Source organism: Cynocephalus volans, chromosome 1 (genome assembly GCF_027409185.1).
Source record: "Cynocephalus volans isolate mCynVol1 chromosome 1, mCynVol1.pri, whole genome shotgun sequence".
NCBI classification, from domain to species: Eukaryota; Metazoa; Chordata; class Mammalia; order Dermoptera; family Cynocephalidae; genus Cynocephalus; species Cynocephalus volans.
In genome coordinates, this window is record NC_084460.1 from 59,122,801 (window position 1) to 59,138,117 (window position 15,317).

A 15,317-nucleotide genomic window follows, 5' to 3' on the forward strand; every position below is an offset into this window, starting at 1 on the left:
AAAGCTGCGGGGCTGTAGTCCTGAACCTTGGGAAGGTAGAAATAGCCAAAGTATTTGAGAAAGTGCACCCCCACCCTGAGAGCCTCATTCTGGCTCTGTGTTTCCAGAGCACATTACTGTTTCCACAACCAAGGTTTAGGCAGCCCCCATGTCACAAACACCACACGATCTATGGTGGCAAAGGAGGGAGCACTAAATAGAAAAGTCTAAACCATTAGGTGCTACTGGAGTTCTGGAGGGAAAAAATGGAGTCCTAAGATAAGCAAAAGATTTTGTGAATAAAGTAAGAAACAAGCATCCTTGGCCCCCGTGACTGTGTATGACAAGACATCAGACCATTTGGGCTGGAGCTGGGCAGAGCACAGCCCACCACACAGGGACGTGCTGCATCTGTAATGCATGGGTGGTGCATTTGTAAAATAAAAGCTACAGAAAGACTGACTCCTGCTTGTCTCAATGTGCACCCAGAGGTGACTCATCCTCCACCCCACATGCTATCCCTGGCCACCGCAGGCCAGCGATGACAGTTCTCCAGATCCGTAACTGTCTCACATGCAGGCTGCCAGACAGCCTGGCAACGTGGCAGCAGAGGGAGGGATGGATGAGTCATCGTGAAAGACGATCAGCCCCCCATGCCAGGTGCAATCTGATCTGAACCTCTGGGAGGACAGCATTCTCCAAAATCCCTGTGAGGGGGAGAAAAGGCAAAAAAAAGAGTGAAGAAGGCCAGAAAGAACACCACCAACCCCAAAGAAGAAAACTAAGAGGAGGAAAGGGGAAATAAACTGGTGCTTCGAGGGCTCCACGGCCCACACAGGTACTCAGTCCTCACTTGGAGATCCACAACAGGTGTCCTGTGCCCAATTTGGAACAAAGAACCTGAGATTCAGTGAGACTGCAGAACTTCTGACAGTTAGTGAGGAGCTGGTAAGAGACAGAGCTAGGGCCAGCGCAGGCCAGACCAGAAGCCTCTGCGGCCATCTGCACATTACCAGTGCTTCTGAGCGAACGTAAAAACGTCCTTCCCTCACTGGTCTTCTTGGTGGTATGGCCCAGCTTCGGTAGTGAAGTGGCACCTGCCACTGTCCCTGCAGGCCCTGGGATCCTGGACAGGAGCGGGCAGGTAGGCAGCGCCCACTTGTATCACCACAGCAGGGCCCATGTACGCTGGAACTACTGCTGGCAAGACTCCAGGAGACACAGTGGGCCCAGCACTCTGTCCACATGGCCTGACACTCCCCTTAGTGGAGGAGGAGCAGCTCTCTCCTAGAACAAGTCTGTTTGCATAACTTAGACATCCTGACACAATACCTGTAGGTGCTACACGTGCCTTTCAAACAATGCCAGCCCTCTTGTAGCTGTTCCCTGCTCTGGAGGGTGGGAGACACCCCAGGTCCTCACTTCAGTCTTCTTCTGGTCACTCATCCTTGCCCATGGCACAGACAGCTCATCCCCAAATCCCTCTTCCCTCCTCCATGGCAAAAGAGCTGCAGTTGAGCACAGACTGCCCCAGTGGAGAATGCACTGCCAACCCCCTGCCCTGATCACCACCAAAGAGAGGGCTGCCATGGCACTCGGGAGTATTCAGATGGTTCTCAACACCATGACACAAGTTGGCACAACTTAGGCTTCACATCCTTAAAATGAAGTTGCCTTCTGCAGCACCCTCTCTTCTTCCCACAAGATGGAGAAGACACGAGATGCACCTGTGTTCATTCCAATTCTGAGGTCACGATGACACAGCAAGAGACAAACCACACACAAGAACGGCAGGCCACCTAGAGTCTAGTGCTCTCACCCCCAGAACTACTCCATCAAAGAGAAACAAATCTGACTTTACTAAAGCCCATTGGTATGGGGAGCTCTGTTTCAGCAGCTCACCCTTCCCTGATTGCAGCCCTCATGCATTTGACTGTTCCTCTGTACACGATTCTCAACGTGCCTCTCAGCCTACAGCCTCCCTTCAGCTCTGTGCCAGGATTCCTGTAACACAGAAGTTAAGCTGCTCCTCCCAAACTCCAGATTTTCTTTCCTTGCATGTGATTGCTCCATCCCCCAGAGGAGCCACAGGATGCACAATCCCCTTGGCATCCCTCTGGACACCTTCTCTGTGTGCTCATATGGCACCCCCACTGCTGGGTGATGGTCTGTGGCTCAACTCACACTGGGTCCCCTCTTCAGTCCCTAATTCCCTCGACCACGTGCCCTGGCCAAACTCTTGTCACTGCTCTCTAAGGACAACCACTTCCCCAAATGGCTCCCCTTCCCTCATGCCTCCTACTCTGACCCACAGAGGCCTTGTTCTCAGAATGTGAAGCTTTAAAAGTAGAAATTTAACAGAAAAAGCAGAGTCCTCCACTATGAGGAAAAATCACCTAGAAATCTTTTGAATTAAAGAATAAAAACCTAAAAGTTCAGTACATATGAAAGCCAATGGGATGGAGTCTAAAGTGTCTTGGAAGAACACTGAGAGCCAAAATGCATTAGTTAGAAAACAAGTAAAAATATCCAGAAGCAGCATTCAAGAAATTAGAAAAATAACAGCAGTAACCTAAAGGAAGAAAAAAAGTGATAACATATGCTAAATGAGAAATTAATAAAAATTAATGAAATAGTAAACAAAATTATAAATGAGCAATATAACTGAAAACTATTTTTGGAGATAAAATTAAAAACAAAGACATTTGACAAATCTGACTAAAAAGCTGAAATAAGCACTAGAAATTAAGGGGACAAAACAACAGATAATACTGAAAAACTGTAAGAGTATAACATATGCACATGTTTACCCATATACCTGAACACTTGACTGAAATGGACTATGTTCTAAGAAAAACATGTTTCTTATTGATGTATAAGAAATGTGTATAAGATTGATAATCATGTTATCAATGTTTCTTATTGGTGTATAAGAAAATGTGTATAAGATTGATAACCATGGTAGAAATTTTATAGACAGTCAAAATCTGTCTCCAAAATAGGCTCCAGGATTAGAGTCTTTGATAGAGAAATTCTATCAAATATTAGACCAGCAACACTTGATTTTCTAAATAGAGGACAGAAAAATTTGATATCTAAATAAAGGATAGAAAAACAAGGGAAGTTTCTCAAATCAATTGAGAAGCTAGCTATCAATTACATGACACCAAAATCACATGAAAGAATAGAAATTAGCTTACAGAGCAGTGTCACCCTAGCCTAGACTGTACCTCACAGTTACCCGACACAGCCCTGACCCTGACCTTTATGATGACTCTAGTATTAACCTTAACTCTAGCCCTAACCCCATCACTAACCCTTATTCTGGTCCCAATAAAATACTGACAGCATATGTCAATTGGAAGAGTATTAAAAAGTATCAAGGGCCGACCCTGTGGCTCACTCGGGAGAGTGCGGCGCTGGGAGCGCCGAGGCTGCGGGTTTGGATCCTATATAGGGATGGCCGGTGCGCTCACTGGCTGAGCGTGGTACGGGCGACACCAAGCCAAGGGTTACGATCCCCTTACCAGTCACAAAAAAAAAAAAGTATCAAGACCTAACAGGGTTTATTTCAAGAATCAGCCTTAGGAAGTAACAGAACTCACTACACAGAGAGATGAAAGGAGAAAATCGTGTGGCCATCTTAACAGTAGCAATGAACACATTTAGTAAAATGTAACTTTCATTTTCAATTTCATATCTAATTAAATCCCAAACGGATTACAGGTAAATGCAAAAAACAAACCACGACAGAAAATATAAATAACTGCCCACATTTCACGATGGGAAAGGATTTTCTAAATGTAAACACATTAAAAAATGACATCCCCAAAGGAAAATATTGACACAACTGCCCGCAGTGCCACAGATAAGGTGGAAAGGTGAATGGTCGACTGGGGAAAACACCTGCCATGAATAAAGAGCACAGTGTCTTCAATAACACAGGAATGTGTCCAAGTAAGGAAAAGATGAAGTTACCAATGAACAGCTAAATCTGCATATGTTGTATGTTCTGAGATGCAGATGTTTATAACACTCAGTGTTTTCAGAGATGCGACAGCTGGGGCACTCTGGCACAGCATGTTCTGGCATAAACTAGCCATCTTGAGATCAATCCAGCATTACACATGGTGCCTCTTTTAAAGGTCTATCTCCTCTGCTGCGGGAATTCTGTATTTGGGAGCACTGCCTAAAGAAGAGGGAAGCTGATGTGGATTTATGCATAAGGATGCTCACCTCACTACTATAGGTATTAGTGACAACTCTGAAAAAAACAAAAAAAACAAAAAGGGAGTGATCCAATAACACGATACCTACATCCATACAGTGGAAACAACACAACCTTTTAAAAACAATGTTTTCAAACTAGGTAAGCCATTTTGCAGAATAATGGTCAGTTAAGAAGGCACAAAAGCATGCATCCGTTTTGATCACTGAGATATACAGTCTAGAATGAAATCCCCGATTGCCCCTGAGCACCAAGCAGGAGCAAGGAGACTCATAAGTGGGGGACGCGCAGCAGGTGTCACACCCCAGCACAGAGGAACCCAGGAGAGCACTTATCGTGGAGACCAAGAAAGAACATGCCACAAAAAGAGAGCCCAATGGGTCTAACGCTGAGTGCAGCCCCGGACATCTAAGGGCATCACAGACCTGTTATTGCTCAATCTTGGGTGGCTGAACGCCACTTGTCCCTCTAAGAAGTTGGGGGATGCCAACTGCTCGGGGGTCACGTAACTAGTTAGCATGCCAGAGTCTCGTTCGTTATCGGAATTAACCAGACAAATCGCTCCACCAACTAACAATGGCCATGCACCACCACTCACAGAATCGAGAAAGGACAAAGCCCTTCTGTGGATTGGGCAAGTTGGAGGCCAGGTGTTCTGGCGCAGTGGTGAGAATGAAGCCCCTCTGGGGAGGACAGGGTGGTGAATGCAATGGAGTCCTACCCTGGCAGGAGCAAAAACAAGGGTGGGAGCTCGGGGGCCTCGTTTCACAAATTTTTTTATAAAACAATATGTGCTATATATAACCTTTTAATTTCTATTTTTAATAAAATTATAAATGTACAGTCTTAAAAATCAAATCAATTCTACAAAGTTTATAATGAAAAATAGTCGCTCCTCCCCCTTGCCTCAGCTCTTTCATCCTCTTTTGATATTATCTCCATATTTCTAATGACCAAGTTTGTATCGCTATTCGTGATTTCACAATGTTACATATCACCTATTAACTTCCTACTCCTACTATGAAAGATGAGAATTAACTCTCCTGCACCCCCCAACACCACCCTCTTCTGCTTTCCACCCTCTCAAGGATCCGCCTGCTGGTGACTATACAACTACTGAGAAGGATGCGTAACCACTGTTCACAACTGGTGCTGCATCTCCTTTCTTGCACGTGCAATGCTGGGTGCTTCCTGCAGTGAGGAATGAGTGGCCTCCCTCACTGGCTTGCTTAGTATTCTACGTGGTTAATTTCTCTTCAAACTCTCAGCCAACGGGTCAGTCGCCTTTTGATCCACTCAAATGCCAGGAAGTGTCCTGACCTCCCATGCGGCTGACATCTCCTGCTCTACTCACCTGCACCCAGCAGCTCCTTTCCCTCCCTCTTGCATACATGCCTGGGGTTCCAGCATTCTCTCAGGTTAGGGCAGCCCCCTGCTGCACCCACAGGCTCACAGGTAATCTTCTAGGGGAAGAACCTTTAGGCTTCAATGGGGACTTTTGACCAATTTCCTATTTAAGCCCTATTTTTACCACTTCCCCCGGATTCTCAGGGGCACATGGTAATGCCATTCTCAAGACTTGAGGGGACTGTCTGTAATGCAATACACTAGCTTCCTAGTCCCTCCAACACACACACACACATATAAGAGACACACAGGTAGCACAGGTGTGCACATCACATTCACACGCACACCTGTACCAGCACATAAACACGCATGTGCTCTCACACACCTGAAAATGCACAAATACAAACACCACACACCCATCACACACACACTCATGAAAGCACACACACACACCACACACATGCACACACCACATGTACATGCATGCACACATATACAAGAGTACTTCAAAAAGTTCATGGAATGATTAATACTGTCTTTTAATTCTATTTTTCCATGAGCTTTTGGAACTACCCTTATACACATACACGTGTGCACACACACCATACACACACCACATACTCACACCTGCACACACATACACACATGCACACATACACGTGGATACACACACCACTCACACATGTGCACCATACACCCACCACACATACACATTCACACACACATGCAAAGACACCACACATACACATGCACATACCACATACATGCACCACACACATGTACATGCACACCTGTACCTCTCAGCTTTCTATTTTTTCAGATCTGCTACATCCATCTGTTTGCCCATCTGCTTTCCAACTTCCAAAGTTCTGTCATTTCCTCTCTCAATTTCTTTGTGGTTTTTGCCTTTAAAAATACCTTACCTGTCATTTTGTCAGGAAGAAGTAGAAAGTAGAGGTCACTGTGAAAATCAAGGATCAAGGGAAAAATCTTTCTTATTTTAAGATGGGAGCTATTAAGACATCTTGGATGCTAACAGAAGTGATCTGCCAGTGTGAAGGGCAGGAGAGATCGCAGGAGCAAGAACATTGTGGATCGCAGGAGCAAGTCCCTGAGGAAGCAAGAGGGGTGAGCTTGCCCTGAGACAAGAGCGGGTAGCTCTTTGCATTACAGGAGCAGGAAAGGCCATGGGAGGAGTAACTTGGCCTCTTGGGACCAAGGATGGGGCAGAGAAGCACCTCTTTTCTCTTTGAACTATAAGGTGCAGATGAGATCACGAATTTGGGGAAGGAGAGCAGGTGCAACAGCATGGCCTCAGATAAAAGCAAATCTACCAGGAGGTATTGCTTGCTGGGAGCAGGGCAGGGTCAAGAGCGGGTCGAATCCTTGGTTGTGGAATTAGAAGAGGCTAGCTGCACGGCTGTAAGGTTTCCCAGCAACATTGTACTATAGTTCTACAAATGGACAAGCAGCCAGACAAGAGACAAAGCAACGAGTGTGTGTGAAGTGACCACAAGGTTGCACCACAAGCATGGGCTGATGAGGATGGGGGTCACCAAGAAGGCACAGGCAAGAAGAAGTGGGGACAGACATGCCTGGTCCACTCAGCGAGCCCCTCTGCATAGTCCTCTCATCTGTACTAATTATAAGTGAGTTTTAAATATCTTTTTCTTATTTTGCAAATTTCCCAATTCAATAGTGAAAGTTATCTTCAGGTAATGTGGGGGAAAAAGAAAGCTGAAAAAGCGAATAACCAATTCAGTATTACAAAGAATAAAAAGGCCTCAAAGTAAATAAAAATCTTCAACAAAATGGACATTATTATTATTTCTTAATTTCCTGATCTTAGTGTAGTTAAAGAAAAACAGTCCTGAGATGGGGCTAGGAAAGGGCTCTGCCATGAACCAGCTGTGGGGGTGAGTCCTTACCTGTGCAACAGGGTAGGATTTCAGGAGTCTGCACATACTGCACATAAGCCAGGAAAGGCCCGTCCGTGCTTCCCTATGGAAGACTGAATCTACTTCACTCTAAGGAAGTGGGGAAAGTCCTTGGAGACATGGGAATGGAAAACCAAGTGCTTTCAAAGCTGCTGTCTCCCCTGAGAGGCATCTGCCGCAGATGAGTTTTGTTCTGGTTGTTCACACTGCCCAAGAATCCCACAGGAGGAAACTGTAGGACTCAGTTGCCATTGCCCACAGAAGCAGAGCTATTCTGTTCCAACCAGCTCAGTGCTCCTAACAGCTCTCTCCCCACCCACAGAAGAGGCCACAGGTGGCCCATGAAAGCTCCCTGCCTTTACTGAACTTAGGCCTTGAGGAATTTCCAGTATCTGCTTGCTGCAGCCATCTGGAATCCATTTGCGCACAGTCTTGATGGCACAAACCGCATTGCTTGGTTCCACCTCTCGGCCTGGCTGCTCTGGGCCATCGCTAGCTTGGAGCCCTCAGAACTGAGCAATGCAGACAGGTGAGGTAACTCTGGTCAGGCCTGCCACCCTCCCAGCATGCTTTACTTCCAGAACTGCAGGCCGGGTCCAAACTCAAGTTCCTCATCTGTCATAAGGAGGAATTTGGACACTACCACCAAAGTCTAAGGGAAAAGAGGCACAGCACATAAAGGGTGTTGTTTATATGTCTGTGTTACAGAGGCCCTTCCCTTGAGATTTCTGTGAAAACTAGATCCAGATTTGTACAATTACAAAGTTGGTCCCAAGGCAATAGGGATTTGGATGTCCTCTAAGAAGCAGGTATTGTAACAGCTTTAGATTGTAAAAAAAGAAAACAATCTAGCACAGAGAGAAAAAAGACGAGCTGGCTCCCTGCTCCCCCAGCTCATCCCATGGTGTTCTATTCTCAGCCCCCATTCCTCTCAGACTGAGTGCCAGCCTCTGGGCAACCCATAAGGCCCCTGACATGTCCCCTGCTGCCACTCTGACCTCATCTCCTGCCTCCACCCACTTTGCGCACTCTGCTCCAGCCACACTGGACTCCTCACTGCTCTGTGAACATGCCAGGCCTCTATTCCAACTCCCCTGGGCCTGCAACCCTTCAACCTCTAGCACCCACAAGACTCACTCCTGAACCTCCTGCAACGCTCAGCTCAGATGCCTGCTCTCAGGGGCCACCCTGACCAGCCTGTTTGCATGGCACCAGCACTCCCATCCCCTACCCTTCTCTGTTTCTTCCACAGCAATAGCTACCACCTGACATGGGATGTATTGACTTATCACATTTATGTTTTGTATCCCCCATATGAGGATGCTGGCATTCTGAAAGAGTGCCTGGCACATCAGAGGCATGCCATGAACATCTGCTAAATGAATGAAAGGACAAACAAGGTCTCTCTCTTCATGCAGTTTGTTAATAAGAATTATCTTCTTCAGATGTTAGTCAGGATTCTAGTTATCCTCAAGCCCAAGTACCTACATGCACAGGCCCCCAACTCCTCAACACCATCTCTCCTAGGGGGCTGCTGATTAAGCCACTGCCCTGCTGCAGGCGACAGCTCTGGAAGCTTGGTGGGCTGTGCTGGCAGTGCTCTCTGATCAGGATCTGCTGAACTCAGCACTCCACAGCAGCCACAGGGCTACCATCGAGCCCACCGTGTAGCCAGACCCTGGGAGTTCCAACCTAACATCACACCAGCAGGGCAGTTGCTCTTACCCTATTACTGTGGAGTCAGAAGGCTTGGCTCGAATCTCAGCCTCAACACTTATGACCGGGGTGACCTGAGCTTGTTGCTTCACCTCTCAAAGCCTCGGGAAGTGGGTAGAATAACACCACCTATCTCAAAGGGGCGCTGTGAGTACTAAGTGAGTAATTACATGTGAAGTATTCAAAACAGGATAGCTGGCACAAATCAGGCACTTCATAAACATTAGCAGCTATTATGATTACATTAGTTTTTCATTCAAAACTGCTTAAAAACAAGTTTCCTACCAAAAGCTTTTTGAAAATAACATTTATAAGCTTTAGAAAAAGAAAGACAACTTAAAGATCATTTTAAAATGAATCATCTCAAGGTAGTTTTGCAAAACTAGAGTCAGGGCCACGATTCAGGGTCTGAGACAGGTATGCACTGCTGTGTGCTGGACAGCCCCAGGTGCTTTCCACAGACGTCACCTGCCTTTCTCATGGCTGCAGGCACACACTGTGCCCTCATGGCCACAGCACACACTCATCACTGCCGGGCTGGTGGGCACTGCTGGAGCATGGGGATAGAGCCATTTCTCTGCTCAAAGCATGCTCACAACTGGTCATAAGGACCCTGCTGGACTATTTGGTTAGGTTAACTTTGAAAAAGAAAGTTAGAAGAGGTAGAAACAGCCTCTTTTTAAATCTTAGTTCTAAAGAAGTCAGAAGAGAAGACAAGTATCACTCACCCTACTGTTGCACCCTGACCTGTAACAAATCCCTCACATGACATAAAACCAGGCACAAGGGGGTCCAGCAAGACACATGCTTCATGTGCAAGCAGGACTTTGACATCAACTGACATAAGAAGAATCACTGAATCTAAAGACAAGACCTCTATGACAGCACAGAAGGAACACTACTTACATGGAAGGAACCATGTGAAGATCTTCTCTCTCTGCAGACAGTCCTGAAACAGTTTAAGAAAAAACAATTAAAATTGGAAATCATAGGTATAAAAAAACCCAAAGAAAGGCAGAAGTCATGATCATCTATCACCTTTGATATCAAACAAAGTAATTTATTAAAGAACATATTCATAATCAGTTATTTGGAAGGTTATTTGGAAGGCAGTTTCCCAGAGAAAGAACTCCATAAAAAGTGATTTGATTTCAAACTGAGTCTGGAACTTAAAAGATACTGATAAAGGCTTACAGCCCCAGACTCCCCTAAATCCTGACCCAGAGTCCTAACCCTGATTGAAGACTAAGGCAGATCTGATTCTCAAATCCCTCTGAATCTATGGGGAGTGGTAAGGAGAAGATGACGGTGAGGTGAAGATGGACAGCTCAGGACACCCACACAAGTCTCAGCTTCACTCTGAAGAGTGATTCACCTGGACCAGAGGATTAAGGAGCCCTCCCCTGTGTAGACTGAATGAGCAGGTAAACAAGACCACAAAGATCCCTACAGGCAGCCATAAAGGCCTCTGTCCAGTCATGACTGAAGACTAAAGGAACATAAGAAACCCCAAACAGAGGATATCCACATCCAGCCGTGACAGAGGACGAGTGGCTGGATTGACTTTTCTACCCCAAACAGTTAAAAATCAGACAAAAGACATGAAACAAGGGTTTTCAGACTCAGGACAACAGCAGCCCAGGACAGTAATCCTGAGAAGAGGGAAAGAGATGCAATGCATCCTGTGATTGTCTGGCCTACAGCTTGGGGAGGGCTTCCAGGCCACAGTGCAGGAAGGGAATAGTCAAAGCCAGAGCAGTCCTAAGTGGAGGAGACACTGCTGAGAATTTAGGGAGGAAAAGGCAGCTAGAGTTAGAGAGTAAGATACCAGAATAGAAAGCACTGCACAGAGAAATACTCCAGAGATGTGTGGTAGATTCCTTTGGGTCTTCACCTGGATACTGATCCGCTCAGGTGAACTGAGTAAACAACCTGAGGCCAGGGGAAGAACCAACAGAAAGAAAAAGGACATGCAGTAGCTGTGCTCACACAGATCTGGAAATAGTCCATACTCCCAACAACTACACCAGAGAAGCTTTGTAATAGAGAGAACACTGGGCTGATTACTTGGAAGGACACTGCCTCAGTAGCATGGCCACATTAGCACCAGATTAAACTATGTCCTAAAATAGGCATTGCCTAACAAAGTTTAACAAAAAGCCACCAAAGGATCTAAATTTTCCAAGTAGTTTAAATGCATTCCAAAACAAACTTTAGAGTATTTAAAAGAATACAAAACCCAACAATAAAACTCAAAATGTCTTTCATCCAGTTAAAAATTACCAGGCACGCAAAGAAGCATGAAAATACACCTCATAATGAGAATAGTTGATCAATAAGAAACAGGCCCAGAAATTACACAAAGATGTAGTTAGTACACAAAGACATTAAAATGGCTATTACAAACACATTGCATATGTTCAGGAAGATAGAGAAAAGCATAAAATACTAAAGAAAGACAAGAAAAGCATTTTTAAAAGACCCAAATCAAACACCTAGAGATAAAAAATGCATCTGAGATGAAAAATACACTGGATGGGATTAACATCACATTAGACACTACAAAAGAAAAGATTAGTCAATGTGCAGACAGAATAATCTGTACAGACAGAAACATCTAAAATGAAACACAAAGAGAGAAAGATTCCCTTCTCCTAAGAAGCAGAGATACATGTTTAATTAGAGACCTAGAATGGGGGGACAGGGTAAGACTAAAATATATTTAAAGAAATAATCACAAAAAATTTTCAAAAGTTGATGAAAATTAGGAGCCCATACATAGATTCAAGAAGGTCAACAATCCCCAACCAGAAGAAAATATGAAGGAAATTAAACCAAGGCACATCATAATCAAATTACCGAAAAAGAAAATCTTAAAAGCAGCCAGTAAAAAAAAAAAAGAAAGAAAGAAACATGGCAAGAGCAGCTAAAATCCACTCACTAGCTGCTCTTGCCACAAAAAAACAAAACAAAACCCCAAAAAAGGGGAAACTATGTAAGTAGATGGATATGTTAATTTGCTTCACTATAGTAACCTTTTCACTCTCTATATGTATCCCATAACATTATGTTATATGCCTTAAATATACACAATAAAATTTATCTAAGAAAAAAAAAAGGTATGTACAGAGAGACAAACACAGACATGGTGGTCAGAGGACTTCTCAAAAATAATACAAGCCAAAGCCAATGAAATGACATCTCTAAAGTAATGAAAGAGGAACCTGTCAACCTAGAATGCTACACATAGTAAAAATAACATTCAAATACAAAAGTAAAATTAGGATTTTTCCCAATAAATAAAAGCTAAAATTATTAATCCAACATACCTGGACCACAAATAATACTAAAGGAAGTCCATAATACAAAAGGAAAATAATATCAGAAGGAAATCTAGATTTACAAAAACAAACAAAAGCATTGAAAACAGAAAATACAAAATAAATTTTAAAAGCTTTTTGTCTTAATTTTAAAGATAATTTTCAAAGATAGACTATTTAAAGCAAAAATAATAGCAACGTGCTATGGGGCTTATAACAATGTAGCAGTAAAACAACGTGACAAAACAACATAAAAGCCAGAAGAAGTGAGGTGGAAGCACACTGTTACAAGGTTCTTCTACTATATGTGAACTGGTATAATATTACTTAAGGATGGACTGTGATAAGTTAAGGATATATACAATGAATCCCAAAGCAACCTTAAAAACAAACAGACATAGCTAATAAACTAATAAAGATGATAAAATTGAATATTAAAAGTACTCAATTCAAAATAAGGCAGAAAAAGAAGTAAAGGGAATCTAATAACAAATATGGAAAATAAAAAAACATAGCAAAATTTCAGATTAATACCCAACCACATCAAAATTCGCATTACATATTAATGGTCTAAATATCCCAATTAAGAAGCAGAGATTTTAAGATTGGATTTTAAAAAAGCATGAACACACTACATGCTATTATAAGAAACCCACTTTGAATAAAAACATACACACAGGTTAAAAGAAAATGGATGAGAAAGGATGTATCATGCCAACTCTAATTGAAAGAACTGAGACTATATTAATATCTTAAAAAGTGGGCATCAGAGTACAGAATATTACCAGAAGTAAATATGGGTATTACATAATAATAAAGGGGTCAATTTATCAAGAGAAAATAATCCTAAATGTGCCTAATAAAAAGCTTAAAAATAGATGAAGCGAAACCTGATATAACGAAAATAAATGGACAAATCCACAATTAAAGTGGGAGATTTCTGCACTATTCTCTCCCAAAATGGGCCACAATAATCAACCACATTGTATATTGTCAAAATAAAATAAAATTAAAAATATATACATATATTAACAAAGCAAAAAAAAAAAAAAGAAATAGACGAATTCACATAGTGGGAGCTTTCTACACTTTTATCTCAACAATTAATTTTTTTAAAAAAAACTACACAGAAGATCAGTATAGCGATATAGGAGACTCAAACAACATTATCATCCAACATGACTTAATTGACATTTATAGAACACTCCACACAATTACAGTGAAATACACATTCTTTTCAAGTGATCATGAAATATTTTCAAAGACCATCTTCTGAGCCATTAAAAAGAGTTTCATTAAAACTTTAAAGGAATTAAATAAGAAAAATGTTTCCTCACAACAATGGAATTAAATTAGAAATAAATTAAATTATAAATAAACAATAGAAAAGTATCTGGAAAATCCTTCAAATATTTGGAAAATAAATGTTATTTAGCACATGGAAAATACATGTTATTTAGCACATGTCTAAATAACATATGGATCAAAGAAGAAATCACAATGAAAATTAGAAAGCATTTTGACTGAATAAAAATAAAAAACACACCATATCAAAATGTGTGGGATTCAGCAAAAGCAGTATCAAGAGGGAAATTTATAGCACTAAAATGTCTATATAAGGAAAAAAGAAAGGTCTCAAAATTAATTACCTAAGCTTACTAAAACAAGAAAAGCAAAGTAGGTAGAAGGAAGGACATGAGAATAGAAATGTATCAGCTGGAAAACAAACAAACAAAAAAAACCCCAGAAAATTACTGAAACCAAAAGTTGGTTCTTTGGTAAGATCAATAATATTGATAAACATCTAGCCACAATGATCAGGGAAAAAAGGGAGAAGACAAATTATCAATATCAAGAATGATAAGTAGAGCACTACTACAGATACAAAGGACAGTAAAAAGAAAATTAGGTCAAAAGCACAATGTGATATCATTTCACAACTACTGGGATGGCTATAATCAAAGAAGTGGAAAATAACAAATGTTGGTGAGGATCTGGAGAAATAGGTAGGCATCCTCATACATTGCTGGTGGGAATGTAAAATGGTGCAGCTACTACAGAAAACACTTTGGTAGCAATTGTTACCAATTTAACTTCTAGGTATATACCCAAAAGAACTGAAAATAGGGACTGTAACAGATACTTGTTCATAGTAGTGTTACCGGGGACAAAAGTCCTGTCGGGCTTGGTTCGTTTTTAGGTTAATGAAGAGTCAGAAACCCAAATCAGCAGCAGTGGTAAAGCTTTAATGAGTACAGGAAATACAGGGAGGAAGAAACACTTCAAGAGATAAGTGGGCCATTCCCTCAAGCAGTGAATAGCACTTAATGCAAGTTCACAGCTGTTTTATTCTACTAATTTTGCAAATGCATTTGTAAGCTTGACTGACATCTTTGATTCACGTTTGGGGCTATAAAACCTCTTTTCTTTTTTCTTTTTTATTTATTTATTTATTTTTTAAAATTTATTTTGTAGATATATATTGTGGTTGATTATTGTTGCCCCTTACCAAAACCTCCCTCCCTCCCCCCCACCCCCCAACAATGTCCTTTCTGTTTGCTTGTGTATCAACTTCAAGTAATTGTGGTTGTTATATCTTCTTCCCCCGCCCTCAAAACCTCTTTTCTAATGCGCATGTCCTTACCCATAATTCGGTCTGTTATAATGATATGTATTTGTGCATTGCATGTGTTTAAGCATCTAATGAGTATTAGCATGTTCAAAAGTTACTGAAGGTCTTAGAATTTCCCCTTCTGTGCATGTCTCTCCATCTGGAAAGTCCCTGGCGAA

General features: G+C 42.2%; 1 protein-coding gene across 3 annotated transcripts in view; it reads right to left on the reverse strand.

Annotated features, from left to right (window-relative positions):
- The window catches only part of PCBP3 (poly(rC) binding protein 3), a 277,037-nt gene that overhangs the window by 177,486 nt on the left and 84,234 nt on the right, over positions 1 to 15,317 (reverse strand). For all 3 annotated transcript variants that reach the window (XM_063092050.1, XM_063092058.1, XM_063092040.1), the window contains exon 2: positions 10,114 to 10,156. The gene's annotated coding sequence lies outside the window, so the exon portion shown is untranslated. The remainder of the gene's footprint in view (positions 1 to 10,113; positions 10,157 to 15,317) is intronic.